This window comes from Schistocerca americana, chromosome X, assembly GCF_021461395.2.
Source record: "Schistocerca americana isolate TAMUIC-IGC-003095 chromosome X, iqSchAmer2.1, whole genome shotgun sequence".
NCBI lineage: Eukaryota > Metazoa > Arthropoda > Insecta > Orthoptera > Acrididae > Schistocerca > Schistocerca americana.
This window is the reverse complement of record NC_060130.1, coordinates 536,155,870-536,178,855: the sequence shown is the minus strand read 5'-3', so window position 1 is coordinate 536,178,855 and position 22,986 is coordinate 536,155,870.

The window sequence follows — 22,986 nt, the reverse complement described above, 5'->3', positions numbered from 1 at the left end:
GGTTTGGATGTACCGTGCACTATTCAGTGTCCCCTCGACGATCACCAGTGGTGTACGGCCAGTGTAGGAGATCGCTCCCCACACTATGATGCCGGGTGTTGGCCCTGTGTGCCTCGGTCGTATGCAGTCCCGATTGTGGCGCTCACCTGCACGGCGCCAAACACGCATACGACCATCATTGGCACCAAGGCAGAAGCGACTCTCATCGCTGAAGACGACACGTCTCCATTCGTCCCTCCATTCACGCCTGTCGCGACACCACTGGAGGCGGGCTGCACGATGTTGGGGCGTGAGCGGAAGACGGCCTAACGGTGTGCGGGACCGTAGCCCAGCTTCATGGAGACGGTTGCGAATGGTCCTCGCCGATACCCCAGGAGCAACAGTGTCCCTAATTTGCTGGGAAGTGGCGGTGCGGTCCCCTACGGCACTGCGTAGGATCCTACGGTCTTGGCGTGCATCCGTGCGTCGCTGCGGTCCGGTCCCAGGTCGACGGGCACGTGCACCTTCCGCCGACCACTGGCGACAACATCGATGTACTGTGGAGACCTCACGCCCCACGTGTTGAGCAATTCGGCGGTACGTCCACCCGGCCTCCCGCATGCCCACTGTACGCCCTCGCTCAAAGTCCGTCAACTGCACATACGGTTCACGTCCACGCTGTCGCGGCATGCTACCAGTGTTAAAGACTGCGATGGAGCTCCGTATGCCACGGCAAACTGGCTGACACTGACGGCGGCGGTGTACAAATGCTGCGCAGCTAGCGCCATTCGACGGCCAACACCGTGGTTCCTGGTGTGTCCGCTGTGCCGTGCGTGTGATCATTGCTTGTACAGCCCTCTCGCAGTGTCCGGAGCAAGTATGGTGGGTCTGACACACCGGTGTCAATGTGTTCTGTTTCCCATTTCCAGGAGTATATATATATATATATATATATATATATATATATATATATATATATATATATATAGTGTGTGTGCTTGTGTTTGCGTGTGTGCTGTGCAGGTCATAAATGACATTAGTTTTGCTTAAAATGAGTGTTATTAAGGAGGTGAAGTTTAAGATGGAAGATCGTGCAGCATGAATTAGGTTATGGGAGCATTAGGCGCGTGACAGTGTCAACTTCCTAAGATACATAGCAGACATGTATTAATTTATATCCTCTGTGCTTGAAGAAAACCACAGACATAGGATCTGATTAAAACTGTACACTGTCAAAGCGGGAACAGGATTGAAAACAAACAAAAAAACAAAAAAAAACACAGAAGTTGTGAGGTAAAAATTCATTTTTTTCTGATCCAACTTAAAAGTAGTTTTACACTTTCATAAGCAGACTCAGCAACACTATTTTCACACATCGTCTTCTTCTTCTTATTGAGTTGATGGAGAGCAGGACACCTGTAAAATTGCAGGTCTTGAATAGCAGCGAACTTGAAGATTTAAAATGGCTCTGAGCATTATGGGACTTAACATCTGAGGTCATCAGTCCCCTGGAACTTACAACTACTTAAATTTAACTAACCTAAGGACATCATACACATCCATGCCCGAGGCAGGATTCGAATCTGCGACCGTAGCAGTCACGCAGTTCTGGACTGAGTCGCCTAGAACCACTCGGCCACAGCGGCCGGCGAACTTGAAGATACGATGCATCCATGAGATCTGCTCCTTCCCCTTCACGTAAATGATGGTATCCGTGTGGTCGAATAATTGAAGCGACGTCACTACATCTTTATAGGGTACGCCAGGATCATCCCAGTGAATTCCATGGTAGTAATGTGTTAACCACTTTGCACTCTTCCGTGTCTTAGCACACTTCACATACTTGAAAGACCTAGGTGATGCAATATTTGCTGAGAATGTCTCTATTATTCCTGCATCTTCTGTGTGCACTATGAACGCAACATCTTTAAACATGAACTATCTGCGCTCACCATCATAGAAACCCTGAGCGACTGTAATGATGTTCAAACCTTGAGATGCCATTGTGGAATGCTCTAGATATGACACAGCTCCTCTTCATTTATACAGCTCTTTGCACAACACCGGTGAGCAGGTAGTAGTTGATCACACGGTCATGTAGACCTAGAGTGTACATGGCAGTGTGTTCTGGGAAATTTTTCGAAGAATCAAATTCAGTTCACACATCTATAGGTCCAGACTTAATTATCTCGTTTTGTTTCGAGCAGAGAATTATGATGATCTGTGACAGTTCCTTGAGCTTCGCCGGCCGCTGGTGGCCGAGCGGTTCTAGGCGCTTCAGTCTGGAACCGCGCGACCGCTACGGTCGCAGGTTCAAACCCCTCCTCGGGCATGGATGTGTGTGATGTCCTTAGGTTAGTTATGTTTAAGTAGTTCTTAGTTCTAGGGGACTGATGATCTGAGATGTTCAGTCCCATAGTGCTCAGAGCCATTTGAACCATTTGAACCTTGAGCTTCCGTGGACTGAGTAGACACCCTCCTCATTCTTCTTCAGCACATTCATAGTAAGAAGCACGAAGCCTCACACAGTCATATGCTTGACTAAATGCATTTTCATTCCATTTCAGGTCTAAATTGTAATATGGGTAGAAATCTGAATTAAGATAGACTTTGGCGTTAGTTCACTTGCGGTTGTCAAACACAGTGGAATCATTTGCTGTATTCCCTGCTCTATCGTTTTGAAACGCAAGTATGATGAATCTAGTTGTCTCCAGCAGCGTAGAGGTTTTAATAGCCCACGTTTGTCAGCTTGCAGTTGGTAGCACTGGGCACTCGAAAACTTCCCACAAGCAAAATGTTAGTGACAGAAATTTACCGGAATCCAGGATTTTTAAAAGCTTCAAATCCTGTGATACACTGATGTGAGACATTTCCCATATTGTCTTGCTGATTGTGCTCATATTATCCTCTTGAGCTCCTTGAATGCATGCGTTATTATCTGTCACATTCTGTACCAGAATGAGTTCCTTTTTAGCATTCGTAATGATCTGCCCCATGTCCTCAAAGTAGCTCACAAGCATTTTTAGAGGTATGCATGCAGTAAATTGCTTGCACTCTGCAACTGTTCTATCCTCCGGATCATGTATAAACCATCCAGCATTTTCTAAACCATTCAGATCCATGGGTGATGCAGAGCCATATGTTTTATGCGGTGGTGTTATGCTGACACCGCGTGTATGCCCGATCTCAGACTCACTGAGTTCATACCGTATCTCCTGAAAGAAGAAGCTTGGATCCCACTATATCGCTGCCATCGGTTTTCTTGAATGGCCTCTCAAAATATATGAAACTCTTGCATGGAAGCGTCAGCACGTCTTGGTGCTGGATGACGATCCTAATTTCATCATTCTTGTTAAATGTGGCTGAAGTGTAAGGTTTATGCGAGGAGTATTCTTCATGTGTAATTCGCTCATCATACTCTGATGGACTAGTTATACTGAGTGAGGACATCATTGCGAGGTTTCAAGCCAACCGATATAAGAAACTCGTAGTTCGCACGTTTTATCACTTTGCTATTCGGCAGCAGAGTGACGTGCTGTGGATTGCATGCACTGGTTTTATACGGTACGCCCACCCTGCCTTAGGTGTAATCGTACAATGATTTCTTCACCATGAAAGTCAACAAATTGATTATTCTGGTTCACAATACGCATCTGCAAATCGTCCAGTGTCTGAACTGCCACTGGAAGGTATATTGCATTGGTAGGAGTCTCAACAATCTTATACCCTGTTGCAACCGATGGGAAGAATCCGTAAATAGTATGAATCAGGCTATCGTTGAGATAGGAGATCGTTGCATTGTTACACTCGACTCGGATTGTGCTGAGGGCAGTATGTCCACAGTCTGATCTCACTTGTAGAGTTTACTAGGATCCTGTTTCAAACCCAGAAGGCGGCCTATTGAACCTTGCTGGCTAATGTCAAACGTTGCATTTATGGTCCTTATTTCAGATTTAAGTGTATTGATGTTTGCACGTAGCTCAATACCTTTTCCAGACTGTTTTAAGACTTCTTTTAAATCGTCGATGTCGTATGCACCCTGTTCTATTTTCACAATCTCTTTTTCACCATTAATATCCAGAACAGTTTGTTGTTAGTCTCGGTGATGTTTGGGATGCTGCTGTACGTCTCCAGTTCAATCAATATAATACTCCATTCACCAATGCTCAAATCAATTGACGGGAAGTAATTTGCACTCAGTACTGATGATCGTTCTTTTAAAGTCGAAGTGTATGACATTGCGTCTGAACCTCAACTGACGAAGGAAAGTTTGAAGGTCCTCCTTATATCTTCTTCTTCTTCTTTGTAAACGTCAAGAGAAACTTGATGCATAGATATCCGCAGAGGTGTGTATAAAAGTCCTGATAGCGCCGAAAATTGTAGAACACACGTCTTCTACGAGGGAAGCATCGTTGTAATTCTTCTGGCGGTTGCAGGTCACCAAATGAGTCGAAATATCAGACGCTATCAGCATTTTTGATAACATATGGCACCCAGTGGTTGCTGGGACCTCCAGCAAAATCTAAATTTAGGAATAGGCCAAGCCCTTTCCTGTAAGGTTCAACTGAAGTCCTTTTGCGATGGCTGCGGCTTCCATCATGCGTTTATGTCTTCTTACCTCTTCTAACTGCGCTTGAGAGATTTGCGCGTTCTCGATAGTTCGTGCAGTAGCTGCAGCACCACCAGCGAGGGACCCTACTGCGGAGAGCGCGGAGAGGGCTGGAATGAGGAATGGAAGCAAACCACCAGACGTGTTGGCTATTGGTAGAACTCGAGATGCTTTAACCGATCCTCTTCTCGTTCTTCCCACACTTTTCTGCTTCAGAACGTTTTTAGCTGCATACGTCCCTGTCAGGGTACAGTTCTTCAAACAGCTCTGCTTCCCACCCTTCTCCTTCTTCTTGTTTAGTGCACAACGTGCAGCATTTATAACTCGCTTGAAATTCATCACTCCTAAACTCAACTTAATTTTCCCACACATGGTTTTATCAGCTGCAAATGCTGCAATGCATCGACCTATACCAATATCTTTTCTTCTGCATATCGCCTTAGCTTTATTAGCTAAAATCCTATCTGCAATGTGACGATATGGGAGATCTTTATTTGCAGCGTATGCAATGTCGTCTTCCATACACACTTCGTCGAGCAAATTAACACCCTATCACCTCGTGCTGAGCGTTTCTCAAGCTTTGTTCCAGGTCCACAGTAGTTATATCCTGGAATGTGTAATTCCACTGGCAGTTTGTCTAGAATACTACCACCTCCTCTAATGCATCTCCTAGCACGCATGTTATGCTACTGCAGTGGTTGTGGACTGTGCGCCCCATTATATAGCAGATCGTTAGCATTAATCCAACTGTTTTGTGCTGCAGGAAAACCAAGCCATTTGACTAGTGCTCTATTTACCCGACGTCTTATGACTCTTTTCACAACAAACACATACGTTTCTAAGCTTTCCTGAGACTCCTCTGTGTAGAAGCAACCTGCAGTTTCTTCATCATTACTTTCCTTCAAGATGTAAGTTCTAGGATTCGTTCTTTACACCTTTGAAACTGTAAATATCTCTCTTGACCAGTTCAGTAGGAATAATATCTCAAATGCTGTCTTGTGTTTTGAGGTATGTACCAAATTACATACATTAAAATTCTATCTGTGTGGGTCCAGCATTTTAATGCTATAGTACACCGTATCCATGAGGCCATTATCACGAACATCGATTAGTATCGTTTTTAGTGTGCTGTGTTTGGTTCGATTATACTGAGCAATTATTTCTGGTAGGATATCCGTCCATATTTATGAGCCGCGAAGGTTAAAACGCATCCACATTTGAGCTTTTATTATTCTATTCAGACGCTCCACGATACTTGCCTTCAGATGGATGAATGTTAAGTAGTGATCTTCAAATGGTTCAAATGGCTCTGGGCACTATGGGACTTAACATCTGTGGTCATCAGTCCCCTAGAACTTAGAACTACTTAAACCTAACTAACCTAAGGACATCACACACATCCATGCCCGAGGCAGGATTCGAACCTGCGACCGTAGCAGTCGCGCGGTTCCGGAATGAGCGCCTAGAACCGCTAGACCACCGCGGCCGCAAGTAGTGATGTTTTCCGTACCGCTGCATCACCGTTTTGAAAAACCTATAGCAAAACTCTCCACCGTGATCGGTTTCGAGTTTGTCTGGGCATCGATTCGTCCCTGTCTGTAGCAAACGCTCAAACACATCCGCAACATTTCTACCCTTTGTTGTTTTAACAGATAATGCACAGGCAAATTTGGAGTATCGATCAGTAACCATTAAAATATATTTGAATCCATTGTTCTCATGTGAATATTCCCTCATGCCTACAGGATCAGCCTGCCATAAGTCATCCAAACCTTTAATCATAATTAGCCTACAAGGGCATGTTTTGCGTGCTGGTTTGTGTAGTTATCGAACTAGTCTCCATACTTGCTCGATGACACCTCTCTCTCTAATCTCAGAGATTATTGAAGCAGCCTCATTCGAATGAGCTGTCTTACCTGCAGCAGCTGATGCCATGAGCAGCTGTAGTCGATCTATTAGCTTGTTGGGGTCGTCATAATACAGTATACAAGGGTTGGAACTTTAATAGTAGCAACTATTTATTTACACCTCATACAAAATACATACGTGTTTCAAAGTTTTACTGACCTTCAAAGCAGTCACCAGCATTGTGTATAACCCGTTGCCAGCGATGTGGAAGTCGTAGGATTCTCTTAGCAGTGCCAGTTGTGCTGACAGTTCGAGCGGCGCGGTCTATTGCCCGGCGATTTTGTAGCAGTTCTGAAGCGAATGCTGTGAAGTGTTTCCTTCAGTATAGAAATCAGACGTTTTCTTTATCTCCCCCTTCGCACCTGTACAGTATTTCCCAAACAAAGATTTTTAATATGCAATTAATTCAACACATCTCTTTCAAGCCAGTGGGGGCCTGACAGTACTCGGGTTTTTCACATGCACATTTAACTTGTTTCTCTTTTGGTTCTGCATGCATTTGCAAACAAAGGTACTGCTTCATATCATTAACATTTGCACTGTGCACACGTAGGAAATTTACAACATCATTGTATATGAAGTGTAAGCTCGGCAACCAGTGACTCAGTCTCTCCAGTGCAAGGCGTAGTACAGTATCCAGACCGTATAACTAAGGCGTGCCATAGATAAACACGCTTGTGCTCCAATTTCACACATAGTGGAGAAACATCGTACGCTGTTGTAATAGATAGTGTCAACCAGTAAGACAAACATCTGGGGGGGGGGGGGGGCCACGAGTTGTATAATACTCTTAATCACCTGCTGATTAATGTAGCGCTCTGCACGACATATTTTGTCCCAGTCGAACTCAGAAACAGGCACATTAAAACCCTTCGAGGCATTTTCTGTTTTCTCACATGCAAGCCCCAGTAATAATGTGCTTTCATTCCCACATTTACACGTTTCGTCCCACCAGGAGTTAAATTTTACGAAGAACAGAAAAACAAGGGTACACTTGATGCCTTCTTATCCACAGCATCTGCACCCTGTGCTTGCACTAACACAGGGATATTCTGCTGGGATCGGTCGTACGTCAGTAACTAGTACCGTCCTCCATCTTGCTGTTGTTTAGGACCACCAGCATCATTCGATGTACTGGGAACAGACTTTGTGTCCTCATCACGTAACTGATGAGTCGGATAGACAATAACAGCTCCTTGTTCTTCTCCAGCAACTGGGCTATGTGCACCACAGGATCCCACATGATCACTATACGTTCAGACATGCTGGATGTTGTTGCTGACAGAAGTCCAGGGGCCAGTGAAGGTCTCGAGAAGATGGCAGTTGAGGTTGCTGCAGGTCCGGAGGTGGCAGAGGTCAACGTGCGGGCACTCGACCCTGTAGGCTTGGATGTGTCGAGGGCTATTGCTGAACAAAGAGGAGGAATCATTACATATGGACCTAGACCCGAAAAAAACAGTAATAATAATGCTAACTGCAGACAAATATGTGATATGGGGTACATACTTTTCCATTTCTTCCTGTTCAGTAGGACTGTGCTGGATCACTACTGCTGTTAATGCTTCATGGTTCTTATTCTTCTTCTTCTTCTCCTTCTTCTTCTTATGCTGGTGCTTCTGTTGGCTGACCAAGCGAGACTAAGGTCACAGAGCTGCTAAGCGTGCCCTATACCCCTCCAATGATGTTAACAGATGCTGTCATCCTACTGGGTGAACTCTAACACTTGATTGGAGTCAGAGTTCCTATTGGTTCCCACTCTTTTTCTCTGGACCGCCATCTTGGACTACATCATGGGAGGGGAGAGGGGGGAGGGATGACAGCACCGACTGGTGGGAGTATCGTGAACTAGGACAGCTGGACTCCGGACCTCATGGTGAACACACTGGAAGGAGCTACTGCCTATAATTACTCAATTTGTTTAAATAAACAATGTATGCAAAATAAAGACTTACATCCATCCTATCCAGTATCCCAGCACAGATTGAGTCCTTTTCCTGCCACTTCCAAGGAAAAGGTGGTGACTGGATGACTTAGGTTAGTAGAGGTAGCCCAATTGACCTATTTTCCCGCCGAAATTAGAACTTCCTGTCATAGCATCATCGCGATGTTGCCACATCTGTCACTGTCATCTTGAATAAATTTGGCAACAATGCAATGCGGGGCGACGCTCTCTTTGTTCCACTACTGCTGTGGATCGTAGGTGTCAGTGCTAACAGATGCAATGAGCTGCTGTTGAGTCAGGAGGGGTGGGAAATCTGTATCCCATCTCGTGTTTGCTGCACAAGTAATTGTATTCGCATAAGGCGTATTTTCAAATTCACCTCCTGCTTCTCCAATGGTAATATTATTGACCGACATAATGTTTTAGTTTCCGTGTGTTTAAGATAGATCAGGGAGGTTCGGGATTGGGCACTGTGATTACAGGTACAGCTGACACAGGTTTTTTGATTGGTCCTCCCACAGGCATCACTTCTGTGTGGCTCTGCACAGCCCCACACCTCTACATCTACATCTACATCTACATTTATACCCGATAAGCCACCCAACGCTATGTGGTGGAGTGCACTTTACACGCCACTGTCTTTACCTCCCTTTCCTGTTCCAGTTGCGTATGGTTCGCGAGAAGAACGACTGCCGGAAAGCCTCCGTGCGCGCTCGAATCTCTCTAATTTTACATTCGTGATCTCCTCGGGAGGTATAAGTAGGGGGAAGCAATATATTCGATACCTAATCCAGAAACGCACCCTCTCGAAACCAGGACAGCAAGCTACACTGCGATGCAGAGTACCTCTCTTGCAGAGTCTGCCACTTGAGTTTGCTAAACATATCCGTAAAGCTATCACGCTTACCAAATAACCCTGTGACGAAACGTGCCGCTCTTCTTTGGATCTTCTCTATCTCCTCTGTCAACCCGACCTGGTACATATCTCACACTGATGAGCCATACTCAAGTGTAGGTCGAACGAGTGTTTTTTAGTGTTACTTCTGCACTGTTTGTTACCATATCGATACAGCAAACAATTATAACGTTGTAAGCCAGATGGTACATACACGTCCATTCCGCAGTGATCTCCATGAATACAAACAGATGTTGGTGACGCTGTGATCTAAATGTTACAACACAAATTGGAGACGGATTTCTTACCTTTGGTCCATACAAAATTACAGTTTTATTAAATCTGATGATTGTAATAACTTTGCAGCAATACCCTAGTAATTCGTCCTCCATAAGGGATGTTCCTAAGTTCTTGATAATGCATTTTAAGTAGTGAACAACGTCGAAATGGAAGCACCGAGAGAGGTGACGCAGTGACTAGCACACTGGACTCGCATTTGGTAGGACGGTGCTTCAAACCCGCGTCCAGCCATCCTGATTTAGGTTGTCCGTGATTGCCCTAAATCGCATCATGGAAATGCCAGGATGGTTCCTTTGAAAGGGCACGGCAGATTTCTTTTCCCGTCCTTCCCTAAGCCGAGCTTGTGCTCCATTCTAATGACGTCGTTGTCGATGGGACATAAAGCATGAATCTCTTTCTCCTCCTCTTCCTCAGGAATGTGAGCTTCCCAATGTGCTTTGTCTAAGAAAAAGTGTTGAATTAGGTACTGGCAACTAGTCCTGACACATTCTCAATTTTCACACGGTTTTTCGCTGCCGCCGTAATATTGGTTATTTGCTTGAATAATATCTCGCAGACCCGCCAAATGAGTTTGCCTAATCCCACAGGGTGGGACCTGCCTATGTTTCTGTATTTACACTATGTGATCAAAAGTATTAAGACATTCCATAAAACACACGTTTTATTCATATTAGATGCATTTTTCTGCCACCAACTGCCAGGTACTCCACATCAGCATCCTCAGTAGTCATTAGACATCGTGAGAGAGCAGAATGGGGCGCCCCGCGGATCTCACGGACTTCGAACGTGGTCAAGTGATTGGGTGTCACTTGCGTCATATGCCTGTACACAAGGCTTCCACACTTGTAAACATACCTAGGTCCACTGTTTCGGATGTGATAGTGAAGTGGAAACGTGAAGGGACACGTACAGTACAAAAGCGTACAGGTCGACCGCGGCTGTTGACCGACAGAAACCGCCGACAGTTGAAGACGATCGTAATGTGTAATAGGCAGACACCCATCCAGACCATCACACAGGAATTCCAAACTGCATCAGCATCCACCGCAAGTACTATGACATTTAGGAGGGAGGTGAGAAAACTTGGATTTCATGGTAGGGTGGCTGCTCATAAGCCACACATCACGCCGGTAAAGGGCAAACGATGCCTCGCTTTCTGTAAGGAACCTAAACATTGGACGACTGGACAGTGAAAAACGTTGTGTGGAGTGGCGAAACACGGTACACAATGTGGCAGTCCGGTGGCAGGGTGTGGGTATGGCGAATGCCCGGTGAACGTCATCTGCCAGCGTGTGTAGTGTCAACTGTAAAACATGCGGGCGGTGGTGTTATGATGTGGTCATGTTTCTCATGGAAGGGCCACCAGGTGCATATTCCGGTAATTAAAGTATATAAACGGAGCAGAGATGAATTGAAATCGTTCCAGCGACGCCGAGCGAGGTGCACAACGGTTAGCACACTGGACTCGCATTCGAGAGGACGACGATTCAAACCCTCGTCCGGCTATCCTGGTTTAGGTTTTCCGTCATTTCCCTAAATCACTTCAGGCAAATGCCGGGATGGTTCCTTTGAAAGGGCACAGCAGATCTCTTTCCCCATCCTTCCCTAATGTGAGCTTATGCTCCGTCTCTAATGACCTCAGTGTCGACGGGACGTTAAACTTTACTCTCCTCTTCGTCACTCCAGCGACGATACGGCAGAAAATGGCGAAATTTACTGACATAAGCCACTCTGACGCAGGGCAGATTATTATGGTCCAGCGCCAGGGAACGAGCATCTCGGAAACGACGGATGGTCGGCAGTTCGCTTGTTGCATTCGTGAGTATCTGTGGGAAATGACTGAAAGACGGCGAAACCACGAGTAGGCGATAAGGTATTTGCCGTTCGCACCACATAGCAAGACGTGGAGGTCGGAAGCTTGCTTGCTCTGTAAAGCAGGATAGGTGGCCATCCGTGGGTGGATATGACTACAGGGTACAATCCTGACTCAAGCACATGTGTTTCGAAGCATTTGGTTCAGTGTATATTGTTGATCAATAGGCTCCACAACAGAACATCCCTACCTGTTAGCATGCTGACCCAACAAAATAGTGAATTACAACTGCAGTGGGCACGGCATCATGGAGATTGAACCGTGGATCGATCGAAACGTGTTGCCTGGGCGGATTAATCATGTTACTTGTTACACGAAGTCGATGATCGTGTCTGCATACGACCTCATCAAGGTCAGCGACTGCTCAAAACCTGTACCGTGCCACGGACACATGCCTGTGAGGGCAGTGTTATGCCACAAGTAACATTCACAAAAGCTTTCATAGGACCTGTGGTAGAAATCGAAGGCACCATGATAGCTGTGACCCGTCAACATTATTTCGAACCTTCTGCAGCCAACAAGGCTCTATGTCTTCCCCAACGACGATGGCACCTTCCAGCAGAATAACTACCCGTATCACTAGAGCAGAATCACGATGCAGTGGTTTGGGGAGCATGGTACGGAACTTACGTCGATAAATTCTCCACCAAATTCCCCTAATCTGAACAAAATGGGACAACATCTGGGATGCTACTGGGTGGCAGCTTCACACCTGCAAATCACCGGCCAGTATTTAATGAGAACTGCGTGACCTGTGTGTAGATGTCTGATGCCACATATCTCAGAAATCTACCAAGGAACTAAATTCATGCCACTCAGAATCACAGCCATACTGTGTTCTATAGGTAGACTACACGATATTAAACAGGTGGTCGTAATGTTTTGGCTCATCTACGAATATATTTTAGTGCTAAATTAAACGAGATACAGCCGTATCAAACTAAGAACCAAAAGCTGTGGAAAATTTATTAGGTATTATTTTTACAAAAATCAGCGTCTTTAAATAATACTTCCGAAGGAATATTATAAACTCGTTGTATGTGATGAAATACTGTGGCGTAGTATTACAACTTGGACATAGTGAAAGTTGCTGCGTTTGCGATAATCTCAATAGTGAATTATACAGCGTAGCTAGTTGACAACGCAGACATTCTTCTAGTACACACTGGTTTGACTGTAGGCTGATCTAAAATATAAGACACTCAATCGAACAAAAGTTTGAATCCTTGTCCAGTCAAAAGTCAGGAAGTTTGAAAACTACGTTGTCTGCTGCGGAGTGGAAGATTCACTCTGCAGCAGAACCCTTACACCTGCTCCTGTGAAACAATGCACTTCACCATTCACGTCATGCCAAGTGGCTACAAAGCAATAGCGATGTTGCAGCAGCATTCTCTATACGCAAGTCATAAGAGCCGATGCAGTTTTCCATTCCATGTCGTAAATGCAAGCTATTGAGCAATAAAAGTGTATATAAAAATTCTTTCTTGAGTTGGTATCACAATAACAGAAAATAAACAACCACATAATAATGTAGATTATTTAAGCATAACAAAGCACACGCATTCGATAATGGAGCAAAGAAATACAGAAATGAAACGTTTTATGGCAACTGATACCGTGAAAACAATACGGTACATACTCTACGTTTTATAATCACAGTGATGCAATAAATAACCGAAATTTGTAGCGTTTCACTCATCACTATAGGGAGACAATGGCGCAGCTCCATCCAGCTTCCCATCGTCACTGTTTTAATCACCAACACAGTCTTCATCGTCATCATCACCAAGACACATCATTAGCTGTTCATTGTCTGTGTTGCTTGAGTAATTATTTCGAGGTGCTCGACCTGTTTCCTCCACAAGGCTGCACCCACAGTCGCAAGAGCTTCACTTATCAGCTTTTCTGTAATTGTAAAGGACTTGTTATTGATCCTTATGTACGTCTTCACATCACTTCATACTAACTCAGTAGAACTGAAATGGCAGTGATATGGCTACAGCCTTACTACAGTATGATGCTGCTCCTTGGCAATATTGTCTACTCTACTACATATGTAGACATCATAGATTTATCTTCTTCAACGACTGAATATAAAAGGAGCTTCGTCCTACTCATATTCCCAGTAATATTTCGCGTCGGGAACCAGTGCACCGTAACTTCTTTGCGATCGTTTGTGGTATGACTTTGTTTACTATCACGGAACGATATTGAGCATTGCCCATTATAGTTTTTGTGGAGACAGGACCCTGTTTTAAAAGGTTCCTTAAACACTCATCAGTTCTTTGGTGGTCCATGTTTTCATATTAAAAATGCATTGATATACACGGCTCGGAACGGTTATACACCTTTCAGCTTCTGCAGTAACGCTCGCTTCCTTAGTGCTGCTCCTGCACGAATTCCAACAGATTTTTATGTTTGTTCCATAACTTCAGCGGCAGGAGCTGATGGCTGTCATATTGTTTCTCCTGCTCGTAAATCTCACGAGTTCTCCGCAGTAACACCAGTGCCTAGATGTTTAGCGCCACACGTCGACGCCAAGGATTGTCACTAACGAACTAAATCTCTCCGGTGGCATTTTCCAAGTATCAGAACTTTCTAAATCCCAGCGAAACAAAACACATTACTACGCAAGTACGCCGTACAAACAATACACAACGCACACAATGTTCACAGCAAACAAAACTTGCAACGCGGGGGCTCGGTCGTCAAGGTACGTCACGCGCCTCTCGTTGACCACTACTTATATTGTTACACTACCAACTTGAAATTCGTAAGTCAGGTGCAAAGTTTCAGCGGCTTGGCTATAGACTGTGGCCAAGCCACTTCCTCCGCCACTATCTTTTCTTGCAGGAGTGGTATCCCAACGAAGTCTCCAGGAGAACGTCTGTGAAGGTTGGAAAGTTGAAGAAAGACAGTGGCTGAAGTGAAGCTTTGAGGACATGTCATAAGTCATATCTCGACAGCTTTATAGATGTTGAGTTCTCTGTTACTTTTTCTAATCGTAATAGTATCTAGCGTTGCCTTTGTGACTGGTTCGGCCAACCTACTCAGTGTAACTTGCAACTTATCAAAAACTTTGTAAATGCGTTTGCGGTTTTTTTCCATAACGGGTGAAGGAACACCACGACTGTGTCGTGTATTAATGTAGAAGATATTTTAGCGTACAGTCACTATTTTTGTAAACAAATTTATTTTATTGCTCTTTACCAGTTTCAGATGATTTCACACGAATATACGGAAGGAGCACGTTTAGATGATTACATAAAACATACATTACGTCCAACATTTGCTCTTAACACTCGGAATTTTTTCTTCCTGTTCGTAAGTGTGGCTACCAAAATATGAGCTCCATGAATCATAAGCACAGTCTGGAGTTTTTTTTGCACGTGAGGTTACAGCACGTGGTAAATAATGCTGATTTCATCGTCAGTAAAGGGGAGATAAGAATATAAGACTGACACGACATGAAACTCACATCCTTAACACCATGAAAAGATGATCGAAATGCACGAACTTGTTCTAGATAAGTTTACAAATATTAAGATAGAGTATTAAATGAAACTGATATTAACGTTCGTAACAAATAAATTAAGTTTTTAAATAAAGATCTGAAACTTATCCTGAACCCATGTGGTCTGCAGAAAACTGCACCTGGAGCTGCTAAACTTAAGCTTTACGACCAAACGTGGCATTGTCCCCTAAGACAAACTACGTTACTGAACGACTGCTAAATTTAATCAATCGTGTGAATACACGGCCGGTCGGTGTGGCCGAGCGGTTCTAGGCGCTTCAGTCTGGAACCGCGCGCCCGCTACGGTCGCAGGTTCGAACCCTGCCTTGGGCATGGATGTGAGTGATGTCCTTAGGTTAGTTAGGTTTAAGTAGTTCTACGTTCTAGGGTACTGATGACCTCAGATGTTATGTCCCATAGCGCTCAGAGCCATTTGAACCATTTGTGAATACACGTAAGGAGATAAAATTGAAACTCAAAGAGAACAAAGCACTGATACCGAAAACAGACATAGACACTTCTATTGTTATCATGTATGAACAGAAATACCTCGATAAGTACCTAGAATTTCTTAACAGAAATAATACACTCCTGGAAATGGAAAACAGAACACATTGACACCGGTGTGTCAGACCCACCATACTTGCTCCGGACACTGCGAGAGGGCTGTACAAGCAATGATCACACGCACGGCACAGCGGACACACCAGGAACCGCGGTGTTGGCCGTCGAATGGCGCTAGCTGCGCAGCATTTGTGCACCGCCGCCGTCAGTGTCAGCCAGTTTGCCGTGGCATACGGAGCTCCATCGCAGTCTTTAACACTGGTAGCATGCCGCGACAGCGTGGACGTGAACCGTATGTGCAGTTGACGGACTTTTGAGCGAGGGCGTATAGTGGGCATGCGGGAGGCCGGGTGGACGTACCGCCGAATTGCTCAACACGTGGGGCGTGAGGTCTCCACAGTACATCGATGTTGTCGCCAGTGGTCGGTGGAAGGTGCACGTGCCCGTCGACCTGGGACCGGACCGCAGCGACGCACGGATGCACGCCAAGACCGTAGGATCCTACGCAGTGCCGTAGGGGACCGCACCGCCACTTCCCAGCAAATTAGGGACACTGTTGCTCCTGGGGTATCGGCGAGGACCATCCGCAACCGTCTCCATGAAGCTGGGCTACGGTCCCGCACACCGTTAGGCCGTCTTCCGCTCACGCCCCAACATCGTGCAGCCCGCCTCCAGTGGTGTCGCGACAGGCGTGAATGGAGGGACGAATGGAGACGTGTCGTCTTCAGCGATGAGAGTCGCTTCTGCCTTGGTGCCAATGATGGTCGTATGCGTGTTTGGCGCCGTGCAGGTGAGCGCCACAATCAGGACTGCATACGACCGAGGCACACAGGGCCAACACCCGGCATCATGGTGTGGGGAGCGATCTCCTACACTGGCCGTACACCACTGGTGATCGTCGAGGGGACACTGAATAGTGCACGGTACATCCAAACCGTCATCGAACCCATCGTTCTACCATTCCTAGACCGGCAAGGGAACTTGCTGTTCCAACAGGACAATGCACGTCCGCATGTATCCCGTGCCACCCAACGTGCTCTAGAAGGTGTAAGTCAACTACCCTGGCCAGCAAGATCTCCGGATCTGTCCCCCATTGAGCATGTTTGGGACTGGATGAAGCGTCGTCTCACGCGGTCTGCACGTCCAGCACGAACGCTGGTCCAACTGAGGCGCCAGGTGGAAATGGCATGGCAAGCCGTTCCACAGGACTACATCCAGCATCTCTACGATCGTCTCCATGGGAGAATAGCAGCCTGCATTGCTGCGAAAGGTGGATATACACTGTACTAGTGCCGACATTGTGCATGCTCTGTTGCCTGTGTCTATGTGCCTGTGGTTCTGTCAGTGTGATCATGTGATGTATCTGACCCCAGGAATGTGTCAACAAAGTTTCCCCCTCTTGGGACAATGAATTCACGGTGTTCTTATTTCAATTTCCAGGAGTGTATATTACAAATTCAACAAGGTGCCACCCTGAAGCACAATCAGAAAATGCTGAAACAGGGTCGCTTTATACAGTAATAATTAGTAGCATTGAACCATAATTTTTGTTCTACACACAACTCAACAATGCGTTGTGAGAGACAATGCACTCATCATCAGCTTGTAAAACTCAGATGCTCATGATGTTAAAACGCTAAAAAGTCTACCGAGTCAACTGCGGAGTTCACAAAATAAAATGGAATAAAAACACACCGGACCATATGACGTCAGCTCACATCCGTAATGTATAATATTAAAGTGTCGTTTTCTCTTGACCTCCCATGAAATTAGTGATTTTATAGTAATGAAACCACCACATCAAGAAATAGCAGTCTCAGCCATGAGAAAAATGATAATTGAAGACTTGCCCTACATGCCCCATACATAGATCTTCTTTACCGTTTATTCGTAGCTGAAGTACCTAATCAGCCGATACTGAATACAGAGACTATGAATTATACTTGGTCAAATTAATGAACTGACAATTTATAAACAAAGAAATTAAAACAGAAGGATGGAACACACTACACAGAACAGACATGGACGTAATCAAATATTTACACTACGTACAATAGTCATACAAGCTGTGACCAATATATGGCTAGACTGAAGGCATTGCTTTTAGTCAGTGCAATTTCCAACCCTGTACACGAATCCGGACAAAGATGGCACTTCATGCGATGATTAGAAATTTGTTCCTCCCCACATTCGCACAGTGAGTCTCCATCTTCCACGAAGCCCCACTTCTTGAGGTTGTCCTTGAAACCTGCAACGCCTTTGCGCAGTCTGTGTAAGGACGTCCACGTACATCATCCTTCTTCACGACCATATGGTAATTCTTCCTCAATTTTTATCCATTCTGGAGGATCAGGATACTTCTGCTTCCACAGTTCAACCCAAAAAAAGAGCCATCTGCACACCACACGTATCCCGTTACCTAAGTAGCCACTTCCTGAGTGTAATGCAAACCTGAACTATTAATGCGACAGTTATAATTCTTCACCCGACCAAGGAGGTCGAGAACTTCGCGTGTATACCACCGCCGAGTCGTCTGAGCCTCTGGTTTAGACTTTCCACTCAGCTTCAAACCAGAGAACCTCAATCGACCCTAGGTGTGATGCTACATGCTTAGACTGCACCCCACGTGCGATGCTAGTTGCCTTGACCAACTGAGCTATCAGTGGAAACGAGCCGAGGATGGCCTCCGAAACCAAGTGGCAGGCGTCATTCGTGCCGGCATGAGCCACTATTTGCAGTTGCTAGCATCAAGTGTGCTAGATAGACACAAGAATGGTCTCTTCCACGTTATGGACGAGACCCTCCAGCAAACATACCAAGTGCGCACTGGCATTTTTCCCTCCCTGCATGCTATGTCCCTAAGGGGCTGCATTACCTGTCTAACGTTGTAGCTCCCAATGACTAGCATACTTGCCCTCTGCACTTGTCTGGGCTGGTCAGAAAAATCGGCCGCTGACCCAACAGGAGAGGCACCTCGAGCTGGTGCGGAAGTATTATCAATCGCTGGAAGAACGTAAAGTACCTAGCGACTGGAAGAAAGCGCAGGTCGTTCCCATCTTCAAGAAGGGTCATATATCAGATGCGAATAATTATAGGCCTATTTCGCTTACGTCAATCTGTTGTAGAATAATGGAACATGTTTTGTGTTTTCGTATTATGACGTTCTTAGATAATACAAATCTCCTTCATCATAACCAACATGGATTCCGCAAACAGAGATCATGTGAAACTCAGCTCGCCCTATTTGCCCAAGAAATTCACAGTGCCGTAGACACTGGCGAGCAGATTGATGCCGTATTCCTGGACTTCAGGAAGGCATTTGATACGGTTCCGCACTTACGTTTAGTGAAAAAAATACGAGCTTACGGAATATCGGACCAGGCTTGTGATTGGATTCAGGATTTCCTAGAAGAAAGAACACAACATGTCATTCTTAACGGTTCAAAATCTGGAGATGTAGAGGTAATTTCGGGAGTACCGCAGGGAAGCGTGATAGGACCTTTATTGTTTACAATATACATAAATGACTTAGTTGACAACATCGGTAGCTCCGTGAGGCTATTTGCAGATGACACGGTTGTCTACAAGAAAGTAGCAACATCAGAAGACTCGTACGTACTCCAGGAGGACCTGCAGAGGATTAATGCATGGTGCGACAGCTGGCAGCTTTCCCTAAACGTAGATAAATGTAATATAATGCGCATACATAGGGGCAGAAATCCATTCCAGTACGATTATGCCATAGATGGTAAGTCATTGGAAGCGGTAACGACCGTAAAATACTTAGGAGCTACTATCCGGAGCGATCTGAAGTGGAATGATCACATAAAACAAATAGTGGGAAAAGCAGGCGCCAGGTTGAGATTCACAGGAAGAATTCTAAGAAAATGTGACTCATCGACGAAAGAAGTAGCTTACAAAACCCTTGTTCGTCCGATTCTTGAGTATTGCTCATCAGTATGGGACCCTTACCAGGTTGGATTAATAGAAGAGATAGACATGATCCAGCGAAAAGCAGCGCTATTCGTCATGGGGACATTTAGTCAGCGCGAGAGCGTTACGGAGATGCTGAACAAGCTCCAGTGGCGGACACTTCAAGAAAGGCGTTACGCAATACGGAGAGGTTTATTATCGAAATTACGAGGGAGCACATTCCGGGAAGAGATGGGCAACATATTACTACCGCCCACATATATCTCGCGTAATGATCACAACGAAAAGATCCGAGAAATTAGAGCAAATACGGAGACTTACAAGCAGTCGTTCTTCCCACGCACAATTCGTGAATGGAACAGGGAAGGGGGGATCAGATAGTGGTACAATAAGTACCCTCCGCCACACACCGTAAGGTGGCTCGCGGAGTATAGATGTAGATGTAGATGTAGATGTACTGGGAAGAGCCTCGTACGTGTTGTTAAGGCGTAAGGAGCCAACCGTGGGGCCGTTCCCTCTTTTGCCTTACGTCCGATGACACGCGAACCCACCATCGTCCGCCACACACTCTAGTTAGCGCTAGCGCCCACAGGTCATGCGTTGCATATCGGAGGCCGCGTTGACAACCAGGTGACCAGGAGATTCCAATGGCGTCAAGGTGTCGCAGGTATCGTCACCAGCGCCTCGATGTCGCTTCAGCTTTGAGCATTGACCAGATGCCTGTTGACCATGGCCAGCGCAGCTTCCAGCTGTTTACAGACAACAGCCAGTTCTCCTTGTGTCAGTGCACTTTATTTGGCTTCAAATGGTGGGCACTGCCTATATCAGCTCCCCTTTAATTCATAGCATCTAGCACAGTCGCTATCCTTATTGTACTGAGTAGAAAAACAAAACTGAATACGATCTCAAGAATACAAAACAAGTAGGGACGAGTAAATAAGGAGTAAAAACAGAGGCCCGCAAAGAGAAACCAAACAACTGTGGCGCTACTGAGGTAGGAACGTAGGCAAAATAGAAACGAGAGAACAAAAAACAAAGAAATCTGCTGTGTGGAGCACTCAATACATCCTAAGATTGGAAGATCCGCTAGCACTTAAGACAGAAATAAATTTCTCTCCTGAAATTTGTCAACGCAGAGACACTGATCTGAGCTGTATGCTGTATACTAACACGAGATTTAAATGGAAGCACGTGACGTGGGGCTACAGGCGGCGGAAAATGAAATGAAGAAATTTGTGGTAAGTTCCTATGGGACCAAAGGCTGAGATCATGAATCCCTAGACTTACTCACTACTTAATCTAACTTAAACTAACATACGCTAAGGACAACATATATATGTTCATATGTGTGTGAAATCTTATGGGACTTAACTGCTAAGGTCATCAGTCCCTAAGCTTACACACTACTTAACCTAAATTATCCTAAGCACAAACACACACACCCATGCCCGAGGGAGGACTCGAACCTCCGCCGGGATCAGCCGCTCAGTCCACGAGTGCAGCGCCGTAGACCGCTCGGCTAATCACGCGCGGCAAAGGACAACACACACACACCTATGTCCGAGGGGGGCTCGAACCTCCTCCAGCGGGATCCGCACGAACTGTGACAAGGCACCTCAGATCGCGCGGCTAAATGATGAAATCGCCTCACACATGGATATTCATTAAGATTCCTTCGTCGTCTGCCACTCCATCATTTTTAGTGCTCCATACCTATTTCGCGTTTCTACTTTAAATTCCTGTTTGACTTGAGGGTCCTTTAGCTTTGAGGTATCAAACCACTTCTTGTAAACGTCAAATATTTTCTTTGTAGCTAACATGCTTAAGTGCACTTTATTTGGCATCAAATGGTGGGCACTGCCTATATCAGCTCCCCTTTAATTCATAACATCTAGCAACGATCTTTTTCAAAAATGGTCCTGATGGCTCTGAGCACTATGGGACTTAACTGCTAAGGTCATCAGTCCCCTAGAACTTAGAACTACTTAAACCTAACTAACATAAGGACATCATACACATCCATTCCAGAGGCAGGATTCGAACCTGCGACCGTAGCGGTCGCGCGCTTCCAGACTGTAGCGACTAGAGCCGCTCGGCCATCCCGGCCGGCAATCTTTTTCATTTCCAACTTATCAGAAAGTCGTCAATCGGATTCTGCTTACTGTGGGTCGATGACACCACGAGATTTTCCGATATTTTTGTGCGTAAACAGCATTCCTCCTACGGCTAGTTCATTGTCTGCACAAACTCAATAAAGAAATCACCATTTGCGTTAGGTTCTCTAACTCCGTGTCTTCCCACTGTGAGCTCCATCCCGGAATTTTCTACACCCACTTTCTCATTGACGTCTCCCTTCAAACGACAATACCTCGTTTAGCAGCTTTCATTGCTGCTTCTAGTCCATTGAGTTGATCGTCTCTGCTTCTTAAGTTGGAACTTAGTGATGAATAATACCTACATTCCGTACCCGAAATTTAAACAACGTAGTCATAATTATGTCAGATACTGGTTCCCATTCCAGAGGACTACTCTTCGCCGTTTTGTTTAGCATTATACCAGCACCATTCATATGATCATTATCTACATTCGGTTTACCAACGAGCTCCCTTAAGTCTGGTTTTTAGTTGTTCAACGGCTTGTTGTAGTTTTTCACTCTCGCAAATGGTCCATACGTTCCAAAATCCCATTCTCGTAGTCAATTCTAATCGAAAACTGGCCACCTAATTGTCCGTCCGGCTCTTTCTTCTTGAAGTTCATTAACAATGTGTTTTATGGGTTGCTGGTTGTCAGTCCGCAGTCGCGGAGTACTTTGTGGGATGCCACCTTTTAGCCTAAGAACATGACATTTTTGCTAGATGGTCAGTAATGTCTCTTCTCCCCTTCCCTAGGGCGTGGAACACTATTCGCTCTTCGTCAGGCCCCTGAGCTAAAGCCTCTCCGGCTTTGGTGTCCCTACCAGGAGGTACGCTACCTCTCGCATAAGTCCCGGCGTCATGATAGCACGCAAACACTTCAGCCTGGCACTGAAGATACGTACCGTAAGGCGGTGTCCCCAAGAGAGTTGTAGAGGGGACATAGTAGATGGAGTTAAGGAATCCATAACCGGAAATGTATCGTTTCGATATAAAATAAGTTTTAAGATCGGATTATCTTCGAGTCTCCTCTTCACGGAACGTACACAAACTGAGAAGAGGGCACCGCATCAGTCCCTGTTGAAGTTATGACATCACATTTTCACCAGACTAAAAAGCTGCTGCGAGAAAATATTAATTTCGCTACTAGCAGGGTTGACCGTGGTGTTCCACGAACGCCCTGCACTCTAAACTTTGAAGAGGACGGTATTCGTTACGCAGAATAGAACCCGACAACGAACACTCGAAACATTGCCAATGCCATTGGTTCCTGCAGAGCACAAAGGTCAGCGTGTACATCGTGAGGAGGGAGATTTGAAAGCGATCCAATCTTCAAT